This window comes from Stigmatopora argus, chromosome 18, assembly GCF_051989625.1.
Source record: "Stigmatopora argus isolate UIUO_Sarg chromosome 18, RoL_Sarg_1.0, whole genome shotgun sequence".
In the NCBI taxonomy this organism is placed as follows: Eukaryota; Metazoa; Chordata; class Actinopteri; order Syngnathiformes; family Syngnathidae; genus Stigmatopora; species Stigmatopora argus.
The window spans coordinates 11,646,770-11,672,592 of NC_135404.1; the positions used below are offsets into that span (position 1 = coordinate 11,646,770).

Sequence of the window (25,823 nt, forward strand, 5' to 3'; positions counted from 1 at the left end):
GCGTGCCGACACAGAAAAAGTAGATGACTGGGAGAGAAAAAAATGTAATTATTTCTGATGCAAGTGAATTCTCATGGGGAGGGAAACACTGTTTCAAAGCTTGTTTGGTATCAGGAGAAAAAGGAGCATATGTAAGAAGTAAGAAAATAAACCTGAACCTGATTTGCATAATGTCATAGCTATTTGTGTTTTCTATAAGCATGGGGGAAAATAGATTAAAGTTAAACCTCGGAAATAAGACAATGTGGGGGGTGGAGAGTTGGGGGGAAAAAGTGTACAGCTGAAAGCAAGTGAAATATAGCAAAAAGCTTTGTGAGGCAGGTTGAATTTAATGCTTTGCTTAGACTCCCAGAATGCCAGCAAATCTTCAACCTGTCAAGATTTACTCGGTGGCTCGCAAGGCACTTGCTTGGTTCGCCTTGTGTCTGGCGAGAGAGAAGCAGAATTTGGACACGTTTCAAGGATCCCGGTGCTATTTTGAGAGAGCAACAAAGAGTGACAGACGTGCCTGACAACCGTATGGAGGATTGTGTATGCACGCAGCACGTGCGAGCCACTGCCTATGCGGTCCGGTAGCGCACCAGACCACCGACGGCGTCGCTCCGCCGACTTTTGGCTTCTCGCTGGCGAGCCCGACTTGGCTAAGACAAGACACGGAGTCTCTTTCAATGTCATTCGCTCTGCACCTGCTTACTCACGTATGTCAGTTGCGTCTAGATCAGGGAAGTCCAAACAACTGTACCGTTGAATTTGGCCCGCACGAGAAGCTTAAAGTCAGCTTCTATTTCACTTCTCTGCTACAAAATACATCTTTGTTCCTGTACAGATGAGAGGAATTTAAACCTAAATAGAGAATGCAAATGGTGTAGACGGTTTTACTGGACGACCGTGACTGAGAGTGGCGTTTCACTTTAAGAGGTTCTTACATGATCCGCTTTCCACCCTCCCTGGAAATGGCCCTGGTGGCCATTTGCTATCCCGTGTGAAAGTGCACAACTATTTCCAAAGGGTTGTAACATTAGCCAGTCCGAACAATTCTTTCACTCCCAGCATGGAGCCACAAAGTGGCAGAAATGAAGGGGGGAGTTCCTCTGTGCAGCCAACAGAAACCTTACCAACCCTCATAATGTCACCAAACTGTGGCGTAATAAATTCACCGCAATATCGTGAGAAGCGTTGAGAATTTCTGAAGCAGAATGATAGAGACAGGATATTAGAAAACCCCATTAAAAATTCAAAAAGTCAATTGCAAGTGGTAACCTTCTCAAGATGGTCTTGGCATATCTAAACATAGCCAGATTGAACATTCAACATACCTGCCCTACATTGTTATTGTCATTGCTCACAAGGAACAAAAACAACGCTGTCATTAAAAAAAAAAACAACATGAACATTTGGACTCGATTTGAAATGTTTCTATTTTTAGCCATGCAAATGAGCGGAGTTCTATCTGTTTTCCCCCAAAACAACTGTGCTAACATGGGTGGGTTCAAAAGAAAACACTTCAACAAAATCCTTCACTTATGAAAATGGATTTACTGTCACTGCTATACAATATTAATTGTATATATAGATATGTGGTGGGTGGATCGGACGTCTAATGGCACCCAATGAGTGAAATGAGCGCTCGAAAAAGGGGTAAGGGAAAGTTTACACAATAAACAACAAATAAAATGTCAGGTGAATGAAGTATAGCATAAAACGTGGTATGAAAAAAAATACAAGCTGTTCGTGAAGTGAATTCAAATCTTGCCAATGCTTTCACAACGGCACGCCAACTATTTATCAATCAAATGCATAGCGGGGTATATCATAAATCACAATGCAGCAGTTCTGCGCTGTTCAAACAATTCCGATTTAAGGTGTCAACCTTTCCTAAAGTGAGCGCGGCCATAATTGTGGCGAGCTTATGTAAAGAGTTGTCGAGTGACTTGAAGGTGAAGCGGTGCCAAGGTTTTGCTTCTCAATCACCATCCACAGTGAATTTTCATTCCTCCTGTCTGCTGCTGTCTGTTTAAAGCCACATATTTATTTCAAACCTCCAGACAGGCCTCTATTCATCACACTGCAACCCCGCTTTTATTAGTTGGTCATTCAAACTAGAAAACAAGCTGTCACTTGACTTTACAGCAAGGCCGGAGGCCACAAAATACTCTAAAAGCACGATAACGGCAAGACGATATACTATGGTGATCAACACAGCCCGAAAGATCATCAACTGCCCCCTTCCCACCCTGTCCAGCATCTACAAATCCTGGTGCCTGGGCAGTGAGCATCATAAAAGACAACACGCATCCCGGCTTCAACACTGCTGCCTTATGGAAGGCACTACAGAGCCATAACAGCCAAGACAAACAGACTCAAGGACACTTTCTTCCCAAGAGCTGTCACCATACTCAACTCGAGTTCTGCACCTAGGACCTAATCAAGACTTACAACTACTACTTATACTCATTTGTTTATGTTGACCAGTTATTTATCTATTACTATTTATTGATTATTTATTTATAAACCCTACGTGCAAGGATTTTGAGGGGAAAATAGTGCAGGAGTGCTGATGAGATGGTATCGGTTGCATGGAATCAGTTAGAAAGGCCCCAAAAGCTGCCTTTGAACTGCAAAAACAAAAGCAGCAGCAGCGTACAGTCAAGTAACGCGCTGTCATCATTCAAGAGAACACAGGAGGACGTTTCCACAGACGATACCACACACGGGGACGGGCCCCGAAAAACCATCCATATCCCCACGATCACCTGCGAGCAAAACTCCCATTATGCCGTTTAATTTTCTCATTTTTTCCCCTGCTGGCAAAAGAGGAGAGAGGGAGAAAAAAAACGATGATTTTTCAAACCCCTGACAGGCGAGTCTTTCGCAGGATTTAGTCCATCTGAAAACATGTGGTAAGCCTTGTGGAATGTTTCAAATGATTCCCAGATGTGGCTCGCAGACAGGTTTAACCCATTCTTTTCCAGTTCAGTGGCAGCGAGGCGGAATGGCGGGACGCCTCGCGTGGAGAAAGTCTCAATCACGTAAAAAAAAAATGTTTATCCCTTATTAACGGTAACGTTGTCAGGAGCCGCTGAGCTGCGCTTGAACCCTATTTGCCCCAGAAAAATTCAGCTAAACATGTCATCTTATGCTGGATTACTCAGGAACGAGTGCATTGCTTTTTTTTCCAGATGACTCAGCAATTGCGGGGTTCCGGTAAAGTACTACAAATCAATTTTATAACGAACAAAGTGACACTTTCTCACTGCGTTTTTTTTTCTTTTCTCCGCCCGGCGACCAGTAAGATCGCATCCGTCATACTTTTTGATTGTCCGCTTTCCGCCGTGTTCGCACGCCGTATTAATGCGGCGACTTGGAACTGCGGGCAATGGATTATTGTTGCTGTAGGAACACCCCCAAAGATGGCAATGGCGAGATAGGGAGGGCGGTAGGAGACGGGCCATGTGAGCTGCGAGATATGAGCAACAAACTCATGTGAACTCATCCTCCTCACTGCTCTTTCCTCTCTACTCCCTCGCACCAGCTCAGCCATCTATGAAGTCGTTACCCTACATACCCTTCAGCCTGCCAGCTAACCAGCATATTGGAGAAACTGGCTGCTCGCCAGTAAATTGGACTCCCATTATACACCATCGGAATGGATGTTGAAAAGCATACAGAGACAGACACTTGCTATTGCAGCTTAGTTATTACGCAGTACTATGAAGATGTTGTTAACTGTGTTGTCTGCCAGAAAGCAGTTTAGTTTCAATTTTAAGGAGTACCGTATTTTTGCTGTATCTGTCGTTAAAAAAAATGGCGAATGAATCAAGGGTACGGCTTATAACGCGGACAAATTAGACTTGACATGCACGAAACTGCAAGCTGACAAGGACAAAACGGAATAACGCAAGACAAATTTCTTTTGACGTCTATGAATGAAATTCTAGAAAAAAACATATCTTTCATAAAGTGCAAAAAAAAATATCACTTGTGCCTGCCATTGCTCGCCGCCATGTTACCTAGACCGCTACAGACACATTTCCTGGTTGTACTGCTTACATGACTTCCTTTTTGAATTTGTCTACGTGCAGCAATTGATTTATACATTGTCTCAAAAATACCATGTGCGATGTTTTGCAATGAAAGTAACACATTTGTGAATCTTATATGAGAAATTGTAAATTGCAAAACGATTTCAAGGTAATTTTAAAGGTGCGGCTTATACGCAGATGTGGCTAATACGCGAGCAAATGTGGTAGTCACATCTGCACTGTTGGTCTAAACTAAAGGCAATATGTCCCTATTGAGCGCCTCATTGTAGGTCAGCTCCTAAATGAGTGATGTGTGCAACTAAAACAAGAAAAATTGAATAACATGTTAGCCATCAGAGATAGAGAAAGGAGGAAACTGTAGGCCGTGTGAGGCCACAGCAGGCTGGGAAAGCTTGTTACTGCTTTGAGCTTCCACATGTAAATGCACCGCAGAAACCCCTCTTCTCCCTTTAAAGGCAGCCCCCCATCCCCACCCCCTGCATACAAGCATCCCTAAGGAAAAGAGCTGTTTTAAAAGAAGCACAAACAGCTGCCAACTCATTTGCCGCTGCCTTCTCCCTTTTTCCTTTTCATTTTGGAAGGAGAATCAAGACGTACTTCGTGCAGAATAAGCGTGTGCATCTTTTTTTCCTGCTAAATGTAGATGTGGGTGCACAAGACATCTTCTTAGATTGAAACATTTGATGTTTACACAATTCATGCACTCCGTTTAATGAAGCAAGATTTCCAATGAGTGCCCTACCAGAAAAAAAGCAGTTGGTGTTAAACTGTATCTATTATATATTCAATAAAGATCTGTGCAGTGCAATATTGATGTGTGTAAAGTCCTGGGGTTTCAAACTAATTTTCATAACAACATCATCGTTATGGTTTCGCTCGGAGGGCTATTATGACTCCAAATCCATGTAAATGTATGATTCCCTCAGATTACAAAATACAGAATAAATTGAAAGATATTTGGTTGCACAATTGCAAGCTAATTAAAAACAATAACAACCATTGTCTATTTTTGCTTTTTTTGCCGCATCTAAGTGGCTTCAAACGTTTACAACCCTCTGCAATTTTGTGATGAGAGCAAGCATTTTCTTTACCGCTTGATCTTTTGACCTTTACTTTGTCAGTTTTCTGCCATGCTTTTTCGCGACAGACCGGAAACAATTTTCACAGTCCGAAGTCTAATTCCTCAATTCCCCTGTTTTAGCAATCAGATGGAAAAGCAAATTTAGCATTGAACGCTTTCCGGTGTGCGACATCTGGATTGAAATGCTTTTGTAATATGCAGATTTTTGCGCGTATAAGCCTTATCATCACAGGTGGGTGTTGTTTTCTTTCAAGCTAGCAGTTTCCCCAGAGTTGATGTTCAATTGAAACCAAATGACTGAAAGTGTTCTTGCTATTCTTGCCAAAAAATGCTCTGCTTCCATATTAACTTGCGCTAAAGCTGGCAGGGATGAAGAGAAAAGCGGCATTGAATAAGATCCCCCTCACGGGCCTCAATCCCAAACAACCGTGTCATATGATAATGTCCTGCCATAAAACATGACTAGACGTCTTTCCCCATCCGCCCCCTGCCAACCTGGCGTGACCCAAAATGTTCTATCATACGCGGGAGTTAAGCTACACCTCCGCTGGGCGTCCCAATTTGGATCGCCGGGGTGCCAGACGCCGACACGTTCCCCTTCCCGGCATCTCGTCGCCGCCAACCCGGGTAGTATGTCCCTTTAATTAGGCCACCCGTGAAAATAATGGCTCATTAATGACATTTCTAGGGAGGCCAATGAGCCGAAACAACGGAGGAAAGACTAAATCACAAATCAATTCCAACAAATGTAATTAAGGTTTAATTAGACCCCGGGGTGCCTGCAAAATGCCGTGGAGGAAGGGCGAAAAGTGAAAAAGAAATTTTGGCCAAATCGAGAGAATGCAGTAGTATCGAAAATGTCTTCCACTCGATATTGCCGCTACATTGTCCGGACAACGTTTTGAATCGTAGCTTCCGTATGCTAAATGTGTGGCTGTTGGCACGTGCCTGTTCGGCGGTTACCTAGAGGGAGGCCTGATTTAAAAGGCGCTGCGTGGGGACGTGCTAATTCTCTATAAAAACAGCAGCGTGTACAGTTCAAGCTCAGAAACATTGTGGTGTGGAGAAGAAGAAAAAAAAAAGAACGGAAGGGGGTAGAAGGAAAGAAACAACAGAAAAAAAGGAGAAATGCAAAACCGCAGGGAGGTTTTTGGAGAGCATTGGTCCCGCCTCGCTGGATGCCAGATCACACAAACTCAGACTGCCGCGCCAATAAATGAGCAACAGAAACTGCAATTAAAACCCTGGGCACTAATTTAGCGCAAATGAAAGCCTGTAAAAAGTGTGTTAGTGAAAGAAAGAAGCTGAATGTCTGCCCTAGAAGGCATTAAAAAAATTCCTTCATCTTTCAACTCTAACTCGTTCATTGTTTTGGTTCATTAACGCACTGCCCCCAAAGTGCATTTTTGGTGTGGAAGAGGGTTTTGCCAATTTTGTCTTTGAAATTTCTTTTTTTAGGGCACTTTAACAACGACTAGATCTCTCTCAATGGCGGCGTTGCATCAGTTTGGACTCAAGAGCAACTTTTGAGTTGGAGTCAATCTGTTGATTTATGAGAGATCATGCCAACACATTGGAAGTCAGACAGTCCATTTCGCCCTCTGCCAAAATCCTTACCTTCAATTTCGTCATCGTTACGTCAAAAAACTATTTTGTCAAATGCTAATAGTCATGGATCTGTTTGTGATCGTGGGACTTTAACTTCAGCATTGCATCGGGAAGCAAAATCTTACAATGAAGCTTGGCGTCTAAAAATGTCCATTCGGAAAATCTAATTTGCCACCAGACCGCAAAGGTTTGCCCAACCCTGTCTTTACATTACAAACGCCATACATTTGCGCATGTTGACTGGATTTACGGATTTACTGGACATACGCTAACGAACACAGTCCTTCAAATCACACATATCTTATGTTCAGTTCATTGGTTTCCCGTGGTGGGCATGAACCGCCAGTTGACAGACATTCGAATGAGGCTCTCAGATGAAACCGTCTTAACATAAACTCCCAAACGGATGAAGGCACCGCCCTCTGACAGCAGTGTCAACTGTGAAGTGACGCAGCTGATATGCTCATCAGCTCCCGGCGCCGAATCGGGGAGGAGAATTTATGTCGTGTTAAGCGGCACGACTATGCTAGCTGACGTTGTAAAGCATTCTCCATGCTGGAATATTAATGCACTGTCCAGTTCAAGAATTTCTTGCAAACCAGAAACTATTCCTCCACACAGGATGGGTGGTTTCAACACCTCTTCCTGGCTTAGGTGATTACCGAGTATCGCCTGACATGGAGCTAGCCTATCTATCTCCCCCCCCTTGAAAACTGATTATAACCCGCCATACTACTGGTACACAGAACGTACTCAAATGTCACCTGTAAAATTGAAAATAGACCTGTAAAGTCATAAAAGCGATCAAGTATTACATACTTCAAGTGATTTTTTTTCCATTCTAAGAGTGGAATCTAAGCTGACTTTAATAGCAGTCCACTGCGATGTCCCAAGTCACCTTTCTGTTACAGGTTGTTTAATTGCTTATTGATTGCAGTATTGTATTGTGGCAGTAATTGAGCGACCCGATAAAGACTGTTGAGGATTACATGAGCGGCATTAGCATTAGCTTGGAAACTGGTTAAATGTTGATGACAAAACAACATTCGATTGTGTTTATATTCCACAAATCTCCAGCATATTTGTGCAAAACTGTGAAATTAGTTAACTAGAAACATTCTTTATTCTCACAAAATAGCAGGTTATACAACTACGCTACTTTTATAAACCTGATGGGCCACCAGGCCCTTTTTGTTTGTTTTCTTAAATGCTTGAAGATGCCACACTAAGACTGAAGCGGTAGAAAAAATATATTTTTGTATGCCGAGTCTGTTGCGAGGAAGCTGTTTCAACACACTTCTGTCATCACGTCTGGCGAGGAGCGGAGGTTGCCGCCATGACCATGCATCTGGAGTTGACCAGATGCGATCGGGGCTCAGTGACAGGCACAGAGATTAAGGTCACACTCTCTCACTTGGATGAACGCCAGGCCCCGCATGATGCTAATGGCTCGGCGGAGGGAACGCGTAGGTAGGCTGGCAGATGTTCGCGCGAGGATCCGTGTCCCTTCCGCCAGCCAGTTCTTCTCCAGCCAAACAGATGGATAATGATATACAGAGCATCAGCCAGCACCTTGAAAGGTCCGAAAATATTCCAACCGGCCTTGCTTCGTGGTATTTTCACTCCATCCCTTTACTTTCCTCACTTAGTTACAAAAATACTAGTAAAAGGGTGAAAAGAAGAAACTTATTAGGACCGGCCGAGGCTGAAGTAAGCCTGGAGACCCAAGCGGAGGACTCAAACCAAAGAGGTTTGCCACAACGGAACTAACTGCGTGCAAAAAAGCTAGCCTCGTTACTGACTTTGGCTTCCCGAGGACCAGAGAAATGGGATGTAAAGTATGTTTTGGGTCCAATCTATCGAATTTACTAGCGTAACCTCTGAGTTGACAGTGGCATTTTTGCTTCTCTGGCCTTTGGGGAGGTGGAAGCTGGACCGTTTGGAAATATAGGACTAGACAAGAGTGTTCATGACTTCCAGTAGTGCGATGCCTAAATTCACTGGCACTTCAGTGTTCATAAAAGCAGACTTTGTCAAAACAAGACAGGCCTGCTAACACAGAGAGCAGAAGGATAGCGAGGGCGGCCGGTGGGCTCTTCTGAACTGACTGCGCTTGTAGAAAGCACGCTCCCGGGAATCACTGGAAACGGGAACATGAGTCCACATTTCTAGACAGTGACTGTCCCAGTTTCGGTAGTACTGTTCTCTCTCGCCTACTTTTTTTTTCTCAGTTGTCTTGCAGAACCGTTCAGATAAATGATGGGAAGTTAACAGTGACATTGTCACTGGATTGTTTAGGATTCCTGAAGGCGCAGGTGGCGAATGGATAGTGCATCTGCAGCAAATGACATCCATTTTGGATGGATTACTTCTTAACGAATTGGCTACCCTTGACGACGGTAGATGCCGATTCCATTTTCAGTGAACCGGAAGTACACAGACTTTGATTTGTTTTTTTTTTGTTTTTCCTGGGTAGGTTTTCTCATTGTGTTGAGCCTCCCGAAAAAGAAGAGAATGAAAAATCCTTAGATGACCTAACCGTGCGGCATTAGAGTGCTCTCCAATGTCTTTTCTGTCAATCTCGCCTTCCTCTTCAAGGCGTGTGAGAAAAGCCTGCCAGCAAAGAGGGTTTAAAAATCGAAGCGTGGAAGGAGCCAGGAGAGTTTCTGGAGACAGATCGGGCAAGAAGGAGCCCCCATCCTAAAAACTCCACCGAGGTTAGGCGAGGACTGGAATATTCAGAGTGTGTTCTAGTTTGCAAAAATAAAGAAGGAAGAAGGGGAAGAGAGGACAACAGGTTTGTTCATTTGTTAATCCCCTAAAGCTCTCGCTACCTCTGATCTGTTCATCCTGTTCTCTCCCTCTCTCCACGAGATACATTCTCCCCTCCCTACTTCACTACGATGAGATTTCCCCGGAGATGTTCCGACTCCACCCCAGATTCTTTTCTTTCTCCTTCACTTTTGGGGGGGCTTATTAGTAGTACTCATCTCTGTCAGTCAGGCCACGTTTATACGATAGGATCTTGGGCAAAAGCGCCGTCTTGCTGTTATTTTAGTTCCATGTTTACGTGCAGGAAAATCTGCATGCGCAGGGGAATGCAAAGGAAATCTCCAACTGTGTAGTCTTCATCATTTTCGTCCACAAAATATTACACGGATGCACCAAATTGTTCTTCTGTTCTTCGTTGGTAGTTGACTTGACCCATGTATAGCGTTGACCGTGGTTAAGCCGTGCAAGGTCGCATACAGTGAAGTCATCATTGCCCTTCTCTGGCATATTTACATTGGCGCAACACCGCCACCTACTGTTTCGGAGTACAGAAGTCAGCTGTCATTCAAAATTCACATTTGCCCTGTCAACGGTTTAGACAGCGCAGATTTGCGTTTTCAAATGTACCCTCATCGTAGCAACGATGGGGCTTTCAGGAGAACATTTTGCATTTTCACCCCGTTACAGTTGCCGTGTAAACGGCCCCTCGAGTACTGTCCTTGCAAGCCATCCTGTTACTCTGCAGCAGCGGTGTGTGCAAACTGCAAAGGGGCCAAACCTGTGCCACGGGGGCCTCTGAAAAATTCAAGGTCACCTCTTGACAAAGCGCAATCTGAAGCATTGTTATAACAAGCCATACCGTGTTTCGCAACATTTGACGCACTTCCTCGCCACTCTGGAATGAGTACGGGTGCATTTTGGCTAGAAAACAACATGTGGAGTAACAATGCCTCTGTTTTATAGAACGACGAGAAGACCGACTGACTGCCTCAATGTCTAACAATCCTAATAGATGCTAATGTGATCTAGCTTGATTGTGTAGGCTGCAGCTACAGTTGTCACATTTACTTTCAAATAATTCCGTATGCGATATGATATAAAACTCACAGTTATTTCAACGCACATCGGCCAGTGACAGTGACGTACGATCTGCGGCCGTCAGGCCAGCCGACATTGATCAGCTGGCTGTCCGCAGCTACCAGCGAATCAATCATGTTTATCGATCGAGCCCGTGTTGCAGGAAAAATGTGTGTATAGTCGAGAATGGCCAGTGTCCGCTGGTGTAAACAGGATATGATTTGAGTGTCGGCTTTAAAATGAGGTGTTGATTTGTAGGGCGCCCCAAACATGACATGGGGGAAAAACATTACACTGTAGCCATAATTTAGCACAGAAATGTAATATAACATTAAAGTTATAACTCAGTATAAGATTTTAATGATTTTTATATTCTACTTTTCCTGTTCCCTCAGTAGCAATGAGGGCAATCTACCGATAAAAATACAACAGATGGAAATAATCTTTCTTCTAAATCGGTTGAAAAAAAATCTCTTTTGATATTTAATAGCATACAGTATGTAACTCACACAGTAAAGCCCCACTATATCATGGATCAGCAAAAAAAAAATCCCCTGTCATATTCGGTGATTTGCAGATTTGAAATGAACTGGCTCAAAAAAGAGTGTTCTTTGTTTTATAAAAGCGGCATGAAGAACTTGAAGCGCACGTGACCGTAGCAAGGCCTTTACCAAGGTCTCTATACATTGGCTGCATGTGATGTATGCAGGTTATTATCCCGCACAAGGACACTCCGTTTCACCATTAACACAAATTTCCTATGACCTACAAGGAAGGCCCTTCACAGCCAGAAGAACAGAAATTAGTCAAGTCCCCATTAAATCTGAGCACATCATTCATCTTCACAAGCAAAAATACGCATCCAATATCAACACAAGACATCCGGATCGCTCTTTTCACTCATCCAAATCACATCTGAAGAGCTGCGTCTCCCAGATTCGGGGATAAAAAAAGCCCACTCGCTATCGCGACGTGATGAATGATAAATACTATTTTACTGGAACAACGATGGAAAAAAACAAAACAAAAAAAGATGATGCGATTTGGCTAGAGACTGCAAATTGCGATTATCTTGCCTCACGCCCAAAACAAATTAGAGCCAATACTTCTCCGGGCGCCTCCAGAGTGCGCAATGAGAGAGACGGAGTGGGAGAAAAGATAAAAACACGAGGATGAAAACACAAATGATGACTTGCTAGCGGGAGGGAAGCGCTCTCGAGATCATCTCACGTATCTGGGGGAGGATAGGAAGGGAGAGTAATCAAGCACAAGGCCTTCAAAAACACAGGAGGGAGAATTAGAAGACATTTTCCCTCCTCGAATGGGCCTTAGAAGAGAAGCACGGCGAAAAATATCCTGCATTCTTTCTGTGAACTGCGAGACGACAGACTTGGGCGTGAGCCCGATCCCCTCCCGAACACACAAACGCACATGTGTTCACGCGCATAGGTGTACGCGTACAAAAAGGCAGGTTACACATGAAAGGATGTGGGCTGTGAGAGTGTGTGTCTTTTTATCAGGTGAGGGCGAAGCGGGGAGGGGGCGGCGCAAGATTTATCTGCTGCTGTCGGAAAACTTTGACCCCGGAGTTGTAAATCTGTCAAAGGAGTCTAGCCAGCCCGACAGGAAACACCAAGAGGAAAAGCGGGGGAGGCGGTGGAGGGAGGGTGGCGATAGGGGGCGTGGAGGGGGGTCAAAAGGCACACCCGGGGACTCGGGGATTTTCAAATGGGCCACCTTTCGAAGTGTCCCTCCCGTCATGTTTACAATCCGGAAACCGACTCCACGGAGCTGGTATAAAACACCCCGTTGCCCCCCGCCCCTAACCAATACCCACGCCCACCATCAGCCCTAGACGAGTTTCCATTCACAAAAGTTGAGTTGATCCTATCTGAGACTAAGAGCAAACATTAAATATAGAATGGAGAAAAAACACTATGCGATCTTAACATAACATATTAGCGGTGACAAGTCAGATACAGCCAAAGCAACACAACATAACATTACCGTATTTTGCTGTCTAATATACCCCCCCATTTAATATACCCGGGTATATTAAACGGCAGGGGTATATTAAATGGCGCACAAACGGGAAGGTACGATCCACTATGCACTCTTTATGCCGTGACGGGGTGCATCAACGTTTTGCAGACTAAAACTACTTACTGCTCAGGTTAAAAGTACTTACTGCTGAATAAAGTCTGACTTGGAATTTTAATGAACTAAAGTATCTATAATTATGCCCCCATGAACACCATACAAATCTTGCCAAAAAAGTTGAGTTGCCGTTTAATATACCCGGGTATATTAAATGGCAGGGGTATATTAAATGACGCACAAACGGGAGGCTTAAAAATGCAAAAATCATTTAATATACCCGGGTATATTAAACGGCAAAATATGGTACTTATTTACCAATCTACTGTCAAAGATTTCCACTAGATCATTGATGAGGGTACATGGGGCCTCTCTAGGACAAGAACTGTGTAGCGTGAAAGCCTATAATAATTTTTCATTGGTTTTAACAGAACACTGGCTAATTCTGATGGTCGTGTATTCAAACAATGGCTTGATACAACACGGCGATTGGGTTTGCATCATCAACTGACACGCACGACATTCAAAATGGAAAGGAAACACCCCATTGACATCCCACGGTGGAAAGCCAGACTTCCAGTTCCAAACGATTTTACAGACAGCTCATTTTACATAGCAGGAATGGGCTCTCTATACTGCATGGGTGGCGTGTTATGACAGGCTGACACGACCCAGCATCTTTCTGTGCCAGCTGTGCGGGCCACTGTTACACATTGGTTGGGGGAATAACAACATTTATGAGTGTGTCCTGGGAAACCAAAAGGCAGCATGGCAAAGAGTGGCATGTGGCCACTGTCTGCCCTGGGAAGAACTCAGTCAAACCATCTGGCCACAAGCTCGCCTTTACATTTGTGAGACTGTGGGCAGTGATGAATGACATTGTACACGTTTAACAGATCAGCAGATTTTTCTGAAAATTAAAAAATGGGTGCCCTAGGCAGCGTATGACTTGGGGGCAATTTGGTGAAAAGTGGTGCTTTGCTGCCACCTTGTTTGGTTTTACAATTTAAGGGGCACCAGCTATGGAGAATAGAAACTGAGCTTGACTACGAAGTGCATTGTCACACCAAAGATATAATAATAAAGTCTTAACGTTTCCAGATCGCTTGCAAATGCCGAACTACGAGGGTCCTCTCCATTGTGTTTGCCTGTGGATTCCACAAGGAAACGTTACTAATTACAAATAAAGCTCCTCAACTAAGTCAAATAGTAGCAGCAAAAAAAACTGTATATGGTTACATTTCCAAATACCAAACAAACCTCTATTGTTGTACACGGCATGGCTTAAAATCTTCCATTTACTTGCAGTGAGCTCATCCGAGAGCAATTGTTCAACATTAACAGCCCACACCTTCACATTGCATCACCTAAATCCCCCCGAGAAAAAGCCACCAGAAACAATGAAAATCCACCGTGTCACCGAGTTCATTGACAATTTACACCGGGACGCTAAGTGTCGCGGCCTGGCGACGTTGCGCCAAAGTCCGACAAACAACCGCTGACCGTTTGTTTTTCCTTCATTTGGATTGACGGGCTGCCCGCTGACAAACAAGAACGAGTGCGTGGCGGCGTGGGTTAGTGCTGCCAGTGCGTGCGGTACACAGTACAGTTAGTGTGTTAATGACAAATAGAGAGGCTAAACCGGGTCAGAGCTCAGCGAGACAGACACTCAATGTAGGAATTGTGCATGTACACACACACAAATGCACGCAGACACACACACTTCTCACATGACTGTGCATGAGGGATTTTCATGCTTTCCCTGACTGAAAGAGAGAAAGAGAGGTGTGAAGCCTCAGTCACGCGATGCCACTCAGTCTGGCCTGGTCTCTACTGTGTGTGTGTTCCTGTGTGTGTGTAGCAAGTTAAAGTGGTGCATGACTGGAATCAAGGACCAATTCAACAATACCAACGCAGGAAATCCTAGTTTTAAAAAAAAAACAATAGCCTATTTAACGCTTGTCTACACGTGTCGTGTAAAAATTTAACATGTTCTAGCATTTAAAAAAATAATTATTATTACAGATTAAATTCAAATGTACTACATTCCGCAGATCCTTCCTCCCATCAGCTGTCAGGCTCTTTAACAAAACAAATGGCTGAATGTTAAGACCAACCGTATATATACACATGTACATCTATGTGTATGTATGTATATGTATATTTATATATATATATGTATGTATAGGTATATATATAGATATATATATCTCAGCAACACACTATTTATTTATATATTTATTAATTTATATTTCAATTTGTTTATATATTTATTTATGTTTGTTTATTTTTTATATATTTATTAATTTACATGTTTTTTATGAACTTATTTATTACCTATCTATTTATGTCTAAAATGTATTTCCCTGTATCTGTATTTTCACCCTCTTGCTACTGTGACAATGAAATTTTCTCTAATTGTTAAATTTATTTTATTATTAGATATAATTTATCTTTTAAACATGTTTACAGTACACATTAATATTACTGGAACTGAGACCTGACGACAGCATTTAATAGCGTCTATAAATTTGCAGAAGTAGAATTTCAATACCCCATTGAGCAAAGCAGCACTATTGTTTTTTTTTTCTTTTTTGGCAGCGGTTTTTATCCGACTTGTGCGCGTAGGCGTGCGCACGAGCACATGCATTGGCACGGGCCGAGCGTCTGAAATACAGAGGGCATTGAAGGCCACGTTTGGGGAACTTGTTATGGTAACAGATACATGTGCGCTTTCATACGAGAGGAAGTGAAAGCTGAAGGCTGCAGCTGTTGGCGTCTCTGCGGTCGGCGTGTGTGTCACCCGCAAAAGAACGGAAGTGAAGAGCAGAAATTGCTCATGTGCCACAAATATTGGGATCTGTGCATGACACTCTTCTGTTTTCTCTTTGGGTGGACTCATGGGGCAGACAGCAAAAAAGAAGAAATTAGCTTAGTCTACTCATGAGTCATCTGCGCCCGTTAGGGTTTACCACTTCTCAAGGTCATAATAACTACCACTTACATTCGGATGACTTTGACTTCTATTTCAATAAAAATCTACATAGTTTAGCCCTGGAGCACTTCAAAAAAATAAATAAAAACAGAATTATTCAAAGGAGGATGTGTGGTGGAATATATTTCACATATTACTCCGCTACAGATACTGTAAACACTCGTATTTGTTTTTAAAGTTTTACTGTCAATTGTTATGTTATGTGCTCGGAATTTTAGTGAGGTATAAAACCAAAATAAAGGAGATTTAGTTACAAACAGTTTGACCGAGAATACAAATAATTAAAAGACACACAGACGAGGAATTTCGCTACTACCGAACTGCAATTAAATCAAGGATTACTAAAGTTCAAAATATGTGGAAGACAAAGTAGGTTCTGCGAAGCATTTAGGTGAGTGTGATTGTAGACAGAAAGAAAACAAAAGTCCACGCTAGCATGCTCACGAAAAAACACACACACAACACACACTAGCTGGATGGAGGTTGATTTTGGCTTGAACCCAAATACCCTCGCAATTCACGACCACATGTTCCCCCCCATCTCACAGACTCCCACTCTTAAGCCCTTAGCTCCACTATGAAATCAACTTTGGGGCCAGCAGGAAATGAGAGATCTCCACAGGAGATAAAGGGGGAGGAGGAGAGGGCGGGGAGAAAAAAATAAAAACCCAAATTTTCACTTTTGGCATGCAAATGTCTGTCCTGCTAATTTCACCATCCTTGATAAATGTCCCGTTTTCTTGTTGTTCTTCCCCAGCCGGCAAAGCCGAGAAAGTAGACGAGTTAACAGAGGTGGGGGACTCCAGTCACGTGACCTGACTGGAGTCAGACATAAATCGGCCAAATCTTACAACTTGGAAACTATCGCTTCCTCCTCAAAACTTTGCTTGTCAGCGATTTGGGAGGAGCAGCTACATTCGAGCAGATATTAATTTGCAGTCATCCTTGTTTATCTCAAAATTCATGTTCAAACTAAAGTGGAACTGAATGTCATCCTTGCCTTTGGTGACGTTATCAATCTCAACTATGCAGAGGCAAACCGTTAAAAAATATTTGTTTCATTGGACAAATTAGATAGCGATGGATCTGTGCCAGTCTATCAGTTAATTTTGAATACTTTTTGACAAGATTCAGTTATTTGGTTAGTGTTTATCAACTATTGAGACTGGGACCTCAAGATTTTATTTACGACTTGAACATTCGGGACTAACTAATTCCGGGTATGAGCGGGGGATATGTTTAGTATCTTTCCCGTAACTTGTTAAACGCGGTGGTTCCCTGTTGTAATTTTCGTGTAACGTGCTAGCGTGTGCAGCCGCGGAAAAGCGAGGATCCGTTCTTGTGGAGGGGGAGAAGAAAACGTGGGGCCTCGCTTAATGGCTTTTTAAATTTCCACCCAGTGAGTGACTTACAACTTTGGAGGAGAACAGCTGTTCCTGATTTGGGGAACAAAGAGGAGGGGAGTGAAGGCAGCGATCTGAGAGACTGGACTGGCCTCTTCTTTAATGGCCTCAAATCTGCCTGTGTGTGTGTGTGTGGGTGGGTGTGTGGGTAAGTTATGTGTGTGAGTGCCTGTGGTCATCTTTCATGCGCTGACTCTGCTGTGTAATCTCGCCTATGTGTGTGTTTGTGCACGTGCGCTTTGGAGGGCAACAGGATACAAGTCTACAGCCATAGATTACTGCCACAGAGCGAGCGTAGACTTATGGCCAAGCGACAGCGAAGGTCAACTCATTTGGGGATGAAACGAGGGAGAGAGAGAGAAGGGGAAATAAGGGAGAGGGCTTGCGCAAAAGTGCCAGATTTAGTGCAGGGGAAGGAGGGGCCAATGGGGAGATGAGGAGAGAGGAGATTAAGGCCATCCGAGCATTGAAAAATCTAACGTCGGCCAGGTGGAAAAAGTCCAAGTTGTTTTGATTCAAGGAAAGCGGGGCTACGAGGCGGCAAGTTTAAACGCCGTCTCGCCGACTTTTTGGAGTCTAACCTTTTATGGCCCAGTTCCATCTCCTGAAATACTGCGGCTTGACCCCACCCAGTGCGCTCACACGCACTCATTTAGGGGTTTTTCATAGGCTTGCAGTCATTTCCGGGAGGGTAACCTTAACTATTTGCTTGTTCAGACCTTGAATCCATTGTGGTCACTCAATACAGGGGGGTCTTGGTGTATGAAAACGTTCTGTTCCTACAATGATGGTCTTACCCAAATTTGTATGTACGCACCCGCCATTGGCTCAAGTCATCATTACAGTAACGAAGAAAAACACTCTGAATTGAACGTCCCCATTGGGCTTTGACTTTTGAGATGCTAAATGAATTATACATTAATACAGGATAGGTCATTAACTCTAAATTGTATGGGGGCAAACATTATAGAGTTTATTCCAAAATCATTTGGGATGAAAAACATTACATCTAATAATCATAATTTAGACTCACTGACAATGGACAAAAGCTGCCCTCCCAGTAAGAATAGATTGGCAGCTAATGTGTTTAAAAATGTTTATGAGACCAAGATGGAAACATAAAACCTGTTTTGTTGTGTTTTGTCATTAATATGCTAGCCAACAACCTGCAAGTATCAAAGACTGGGAGGACTGTACTTGGAATATATTGTACAATTTACTTGCGCGCTTGGTACATAGAAAAAAACACCACTGACCCAACGTCTAGCACTTTCCAAAATGGAGACCTTATCCTCCCAATTGAAAAAGCTGTGGCCAATTAAAAGCCCTGGCTTGAAACATGTCCATGAAAGTCACACACATAGACGCACACACCCTACGCTTGGTTTCCTGCCGCTGCCTTTCCTCTGAGGCCCCCGTGCAGTGGCGCAGCCTTGTAAAACACAGCAGGTCACCATCACGTGACTGAGGTCTAGGACACTCCGGAGTTGGGTGTCACAGAACACATGGGCCGGGCCAATATGGAATCCAGCCACAGTGACGAGGGACGTATACACGAACGCCAGAAAGTCAAAAACAAAAGACAATTGAATTGCATCAAGTCTTGAAAGATTGCCGTACAACAACAGCAACTCTCCTGAGCATCTGAAAACTGACTGAGATTAGCGCCTATAATCCATCCTTTCATGGCAACAAAAAGAACACAACGTGTTCTTGTAAGAAATTTGCATATGATACACAAAACCAAGAGTTAAATCACATTAGTGAGTAGAGCATGATATGCGTTCTGCACACATTTTAAATTCTGGGATGGCACTTGGCAGAGCGAAAAACCTCAACTAAATCTGTACCATTCTAATTTGAGCCAGCACGTATTAACAATTGTTCCGCACACAAAACGTATTAGCCATTTTTCCAATTAAAAACGATTTAATTCCTTTGGGGGGGAAAAAACAACTAAAACGCTGTCCACCACTGCAATGAAAAATCCTACCTTGACTTCGGTCGGGTTTGTGACTCTAGCTTCTTGGCGAACTGCGAAATGGGATTAAAACTGTGTTTTGTCCTTTAATGGTTTATTTGTAGGTCATTTTGTGCACATTCTTTTGGTTCAATAAAGTATGACATGACACTGAGATGTCTGTAATGTTCCGTCAGCTCATTGAGTGATCACATTCTTTTCTTTCTCGACAGCTCCTCTCTTATTGGAGCTGACATGCATATGGCACCCACTCATCCTGCTAGCACTCAAAGAAAAAGTAGGGCGATAACACGTAAGCATTAGCTTTTAAGGTGTTTTGTGGGAAGTAACTTTGTTTCTGTTTGCAACTATGAAAATGTGGCTATTATATAACTTTATTGGAGCAGAGCAGTATTTTTTTTTAGATTTTCTGAGGCCCTACTAATCTAGTTCTTAATCTGCCTTGTCTGTAAATGATGACTAGATCACATTTGGGTAAATGTAATGCTCGCAATACAATGTTGATCTCTTGTGACCTCCTAAAATTCAACTAAGTTGTCAGATATGCAAACAAACTGCTATAAAAAGCTTAAGACTACTAAATATTGAATAATTTATTGAATTTTGAATGACAGCCGTCTTATGTTGAATGAGGAAGGCATCCGATTTAATCCATCCGAAATATTTGCAGAAAAGTACATTTTATATTTGTTCTGAATTCTGATGATTAATGTTTAATAATAACTACCTCATTTTAATATTTGTCGAAATAAACCTCATTTAAAAATAACATTTAATCCTTTCTTCATTGCCACCAACATGCCAAAAAAGGCATACTTTGCAATCCTGCAACTATTCAATGATTCAGTGCGTAGAGTAATTAAACAATGGAGTCACAAATCCTCCATGAAACTAATAATAGCGATACAAATCCATTGCATATTTCGGAATACTGCAAAGGACATAGCATAGTTTTTGGGGATGTTAAGAATCAGAACGTTTTTGCTACAATTCAATGGACATTGTACTGCTTTTGTGTTCAACACCAAAATACAGCATGTAAGGGTTTTTTGCACGTAAGCAAGAAAAAAGATCTAGTAGGTCGGGTAACTCGTATGTCAAATCAGCACGGCATTTGCAGGTGTCATTGAAGCCCCCCACGAAGGTCACGGCCTGTCCTTTCAATGTAAATGCGGTTACTCATATGTGTCACGCATGTCCTCTTTCAAGTATGCATCAGTTTGTCAGGATGAAGTCTGTCAATGTCAAACTGGTGATGGTGAGGTGTCCTTTGCAAATACCTCAGTCCCGGCGTCCGCCTCCTCCTCTCGCTTCATCTTGTTCATCCCACATGTCACATCATATTTTTTCAGGCAGCCCCTGTAAAAGGGCAGGGGCTCGGTGAATTGATGTGGGTCGCTTTCATGAGCACGGCCGGGGCAAGGGCAGCACACTTAAGCGCACACTGTGGGGGGAAGAATAGGTGAACAAAGAGGATGAGCTTGTCCTTCATGCAAAAAAAAATGTCTATGCTTAAAAAAAAAGACACTTAAACATGTTGCCTTTATACACAAGCACAACTAGGGCAACCTTGCAGCTACTTGTTCTTTCAGTCAAATGAGGACACGCTGTGCAAGGCCGACCCCTATTGGTTCATTTAACACACTGTTCAATATGAAACCCAATGTTTAGTTGAGGTGAACACACTGTCATATATGTCAATATGAAAAATATATTTTCAGGAATTGAATGAATAACCAGAGGGGTCAATTTAAGCTTTTTTACCCCTTTGTTGCCTGCCTGGCACCCAAAATTGTGATTTTTTGGTATATGATGACCCCTGAATTTTATTGAACGACTCTGTAAAAATATAATCAGGATCAAACAGGTAAATAAGATAAACTGGAGATACTCCTATTGTCATGATGTGTTGGGCATATTCACATTTGTACCTTGGTTTGCCTTCTTCTGGTGATCACGTCTTGATTTCACCTTACCTGTCGACCAATTGGCTTCTTCTCGTATCACAAAACTGTTCCTCAATGTCTTGTCTGTTCAAGCGTTCAATGTTTGTTCGTTCCTTCTTGCGCTATTGTCAATCTTAGATGTGTGTTCCTTTGCTCCTGGTTTTGATACCTAGTCTTTTGTTTTCCTACTGACTTATATCCACTCTACTGACATTTTGGAGCCTATCTGAAATTGGCTCCCGGTAAAAAGCTGCCAAGTTACTACAGAAACCCTCTCAAAAAGAGAATCAACACTCTACACCAACATGTGATTGTGTGGCAAGATTCCAAATGTTATTCACCTCTTGAAGAAGCATTTTCAAAGCAGCACAGCATTCCATGAACTATCCTGCTAGGCTTTTCTCATGTCTAATTGGTTAATGGAGAGAAGAGGGAGTTTGTGTTAAGGGGAAATCCCATGCGCCTCACAGGCCTGCTCCATGCCTACTGGACTGGAACTGGGCCAAAATACAGTACAGCGCAGTCCACTTTGGACTGGAGAAGATCCAAAATGGATGCCTCCAGGGCCGCACCGCTGCGAAATGCAAACTATCCGAGACGCAAGAGGCCAGACTGGTCGTGTTGCGTTCGTTTTTTAAGCACTTTTTGATGTCTCGTGGCCAGAAACGGAGCGTTCTGTGACGTCGGTGGCGAATTCCACAAGTAGCGCGGCGGCTTGCGCTTTTAGCAAAAGTACGAACGCAGGAGTACTTTTTAGAGATGGTGTTTTTGAAGCTCAGTGATCCACAATGCCTTCACGACGTCCCCGAGGAGAGGGGAAAAACACACGCAGGGCAGATGGAGAGAGGGGGTAGAAAGTATGGACAGGGTGCTCGCTCTTAATATAGATCTGTCTGTACAAAAGGTCAAAATTGGAAGTGCGTAGACGGATGTCTCTTTCCTTGCAGCCATGGTTATGGTCCAATAAGTTGACTACATTTCAGTATGTCTGCTTCCTTCGACTCAAGCTATCAGGTAACATTTTCACTTGGAATATATCCGACTGCACCGGCTCACAATTTGACAGATTTATTATATATGTCACCAAAGTCCATTGAAATAATACCCCTAACTGATGAAACTGAACTACAGTGACTATTTTTCATTCCATCGTAAAGTGGTGCAATAACAAAACGTCTTCTTGCATATGAAAATCCGACCGCAGTCTGCAAAAGAAAAGAAAAGTTGAGGCTGGCAGAAGACAGAAGACGGCAATATGAGGCTCAGTGTTGCACCATCACTCGGCTTTGGTCAGATAGTCTCGCCGCCATCTTAAAAAGTTACTTCTCATTCTCTGACATGAATATATTAAGTCGAGAAAGAAGATAGGGGGGTTGTTTAAAAGCCCCCCTCTCCGTATCAGAGCATCAGCTGGTACTGTGATGACACAGGGGTCAAAAGACTGAGCGAAGGACAGCACCCAAACGTCAAAGAACCGTTGCAGAAAAAGAGGGAAAGCCAAGAAGACGTCTCGAGAGGCTGGGCGGATAAGATATGAAAAAAAAAAATCTTGCGTAACAGGATATTGCATAATGTGTCCCACTTCTTTACCACGTCACTCTCGGATGCACGTTAGTACCCCACGCGAGAAGGCATAATGGGGATTTGGTGGTGTGGGGGTGAGGGGGGGTTATAGAGTGTTCTGTCTCTGAGCAGAAGATGTGGAGTGACGGAAGTAGTCAACCAATAGGGTGAGTTCGCCGTGCAACAGAGGGGGGTTTCCATGTGTGTGTGTGCGTGTGACGGTGGGTGGGCAAGTGTGGCCCGTACTGGTATTTCTGCCCTGTCACATCGTGTTAGTAGGCAGCCATGCATAACATAGCACTCTGCACACAAATACAGACACACACACACACACACACACATGCGCACTGTAGATAGCAAAAGGACATCCAAAGCAAGTGAACATCAACTTCCCTCCCACTCATCCATTCATTCATCCGTCAATACGGCATCCCATAATAATCTACTCCATCATCCACGACTTTTCTACCCGTAGGGAATCGTGTCAATTGAATTCATCATTTGAGGGATTAACGTCATTAAGAAACGGGGAGGGGAAAAACATTTCTGGCCATAATATTGATTCCCCTTTAGGCATATTAAGTAAGTAGTTTTTTTTTACACCAGAGGATTGGATTTAACGTCCATTTACACAATAGTCCAAGGGATACATCATTAAGTGAGATACACTACAGAAAATTGAGTATAGTTCTGGAGGTCCAATTTGATTATAATTATGACACTATTGGGAGCGTTTTTCTTTTTTTAACAGTGCGAACATGAATATTTTATGGAAATGCATTGATCCATCTGCTGCATATTTTTACATTGCATGCATCATTACTGACAGCACACTCATACAAAAACAATGGATAGTATCTCTCGGTCACACTGACAAAATATCTAACCTACACCTTGAAACATTTGCCTTACATATTAGTAAAATGTCTCAAACTCATGAAAAAAATTCTACTCCACACAAATAAATTTAAAAAAAAGACTATTTAGATAACTCTCACACTCTTTAAAAAGCTTTCACAGGAAAAAAATTCCCATGCACTGTGACACTCAGTAAAAAAAACATCTTACAGCAGAATTTTAGAGAAATGCAATGTTATGGCATATAATTGGAGGTTTTTCCCCCTCTCACAGACACCGACCATTAGGATATGTATGAGTGGGCAGAAAGGGAGCTGTTTAGTGTCGACTCGTAGAAGCAGGTAGGCAGCCTCTTAACGTCTCATTCAAATATGCAAGTGGGAGAGCGAGAGAGAGAGAGAGAGAGAGAGTGGGGGGAGAAACACCTCTAGATCAATCCCACCTTCTCCCGCACGTCACCGAGAAAGAAGGCGACGACACATGACCTACATTTGCTTTTTGAGGCGGGCGGGGAAAATGAGAGAAAAAGAAAGACGGGCAAATTGTTGCACGCACCAAAGGAGGCATTATGGATTAGACTATAGGCAGAGTGCGTGATTTTCAAGTCATAAAAATGGAGAGACAAGGGGAAAGTTGGACGCTAATCCGCATCCTCCTGTTTATATAACACACATCTCCTATTCTATTCCATGCACTTCAAAGCTTTGCCAATCTGCATATATGATGCAGCCAGGGAACAGCAGGAGGTGTGTGTCTATGTGTGTGTGTGTACTTATGAGAAGAACGTTTGAAGAATCCTAAGCTTCTATGGAGTGTGTTTAGATGACTTTGGATGTGTCTCCTGTTAAGATAGTCGAAAGTAAAGCAATAAATGAGCAAATTTGTTAAGAAATGATACGGTGGTCCTTCTCGAAACGTAGCTATTGTTGGCCATCATGTTGGTATTTGGTCCAAAATGTTTTCGGGCCTCTGGCGCCTCACTGAACTGAAGTCTGGTGGGATTTGCTGGTTCCGCAAGTAATCTGGCAAGTTTGCCAAATATAACCATGCTCAACTTTTTCCTTTTTCTTCCACAAGACAAAAAAACATTTGGAAAAAGATCAGTCGGTGTCCATGATAATTCCACTGCGAGTTGAAGTTGGAGGCATATCATACATAAGCCGATGTTCTTGGCACCATGTTTTGATCAAAACAGGAAATATCTTCTTAAGAGAAAGTCCTTTAAACACAGATGTTACACAGAGCAACACGCGAAGAATAACAATTTACTTAATGGACTCGCTAAACGGCGAGCCAAGACAAGTTGCCAAGAAGCATTGTTTGCTGATTGTGTCCGTTCTCCTTTGCTCTTCTTCAAACACACACACACACACAAAGTGAGGTTTGGTGGGCCAAGCCTTAAGGCCTGGTGCAATATTTTTCTTGAGAAATTGAGGGAGACAGTAAGAAAGGCACTGGCAATATGTCACTGTAAATGCTGCCGTCGCAAAGCACGCCCTGTGGCGAGGGAAGGCGAAGGAGAAGAAGAAGTGGGGGAGGGAGTGCACGTCATGGTGTGATGAGGAGTGACGTCTCTACACTTGAGGGACGACAAGGAGAGCTGAACTACTGGATGACTTGAGGGTAGCACAATGAACATATGATTAGCAAAAAAAATCTAGTTACATATTCCTTCCACATGTCCCTGTGCGGAGTTTGCATGATTTGAGCATCTTCTTAAAAATAAAAATAAAAAAAATGTACTAAGTATTAAATCTTTGCCTGTTTAGTGCAACACGCAAAGTCAATAATATATAATTATACTTACAATAGTCATGTCTTTTGTGAAAACAATGTGATTAAAGTGTTTGACTATTTTAGACCGGCTGAGTTCATTCATTTTCATTATACTGTATCTTAATATTTGACTTTTCTTAAACAAGCACAAGGTTAAGTGCAGTATTTGTCCTCTTTTAATAATTCAAAATATCCATAATTAATTCTCAGACAGAAAATTTGGTTTAGGTAGAAGCATTGTAATAAAAATGTTATTCTCATTCTAATGTGTTTTTTAAATGAAAGCTAGCAGTACATAGCTAGTTCTCCGGGCTACTAATAATGTCCAATTATTATTAGCCCAGAGAATTAGCTATGTACTGCTAGCTTTCATATTTTTAAAAGAGCATCAGCGCCCACGTGTGGCTAAAAAGGCTGAGTGCAACAAAAACATGGCTGATGATTTTGGTAATTAAATAACATGACAATGATGGACACGTAACGATGACAAGCCCTTTCCCTCACTTACAACAAGATTAGTCCAAGTCAGGGGTGTACAAAACGACTTTTTATTGGCCTGTAGCAAATAATGAACATATCTAATAATGGCCATCACAAGAAGCTGAAGTTCCACCTTGAATCCT

The 25,823-nt window shown here is 42.7% G+C and overlaps 1 protein-coding gene across 3 annotated transcripts in view; it reads right to left on the reverse strand.

Annotated features, from left to right (window-relative positions):
• raraa (retinoic acid receptor, alpha a) overlaps positions 1–25,823 on the reverse strand; it is a 152,382-nt gene that overhangs the window by 123,523 nt on the left and 3,036 nt on the right. For all 3 annotated transcript variants that reach the window (XM_077625036.1, XM_077625035.1, XM_077625034.1), the window contains one exon: positions 20,338–20,501. The gene's annotated coding sequence lies outside the window, so the exon portion shown is untranslated. The remainder of the gene's footprint in view (positions 1–20,337; positions 20,502–25,823) is intronic.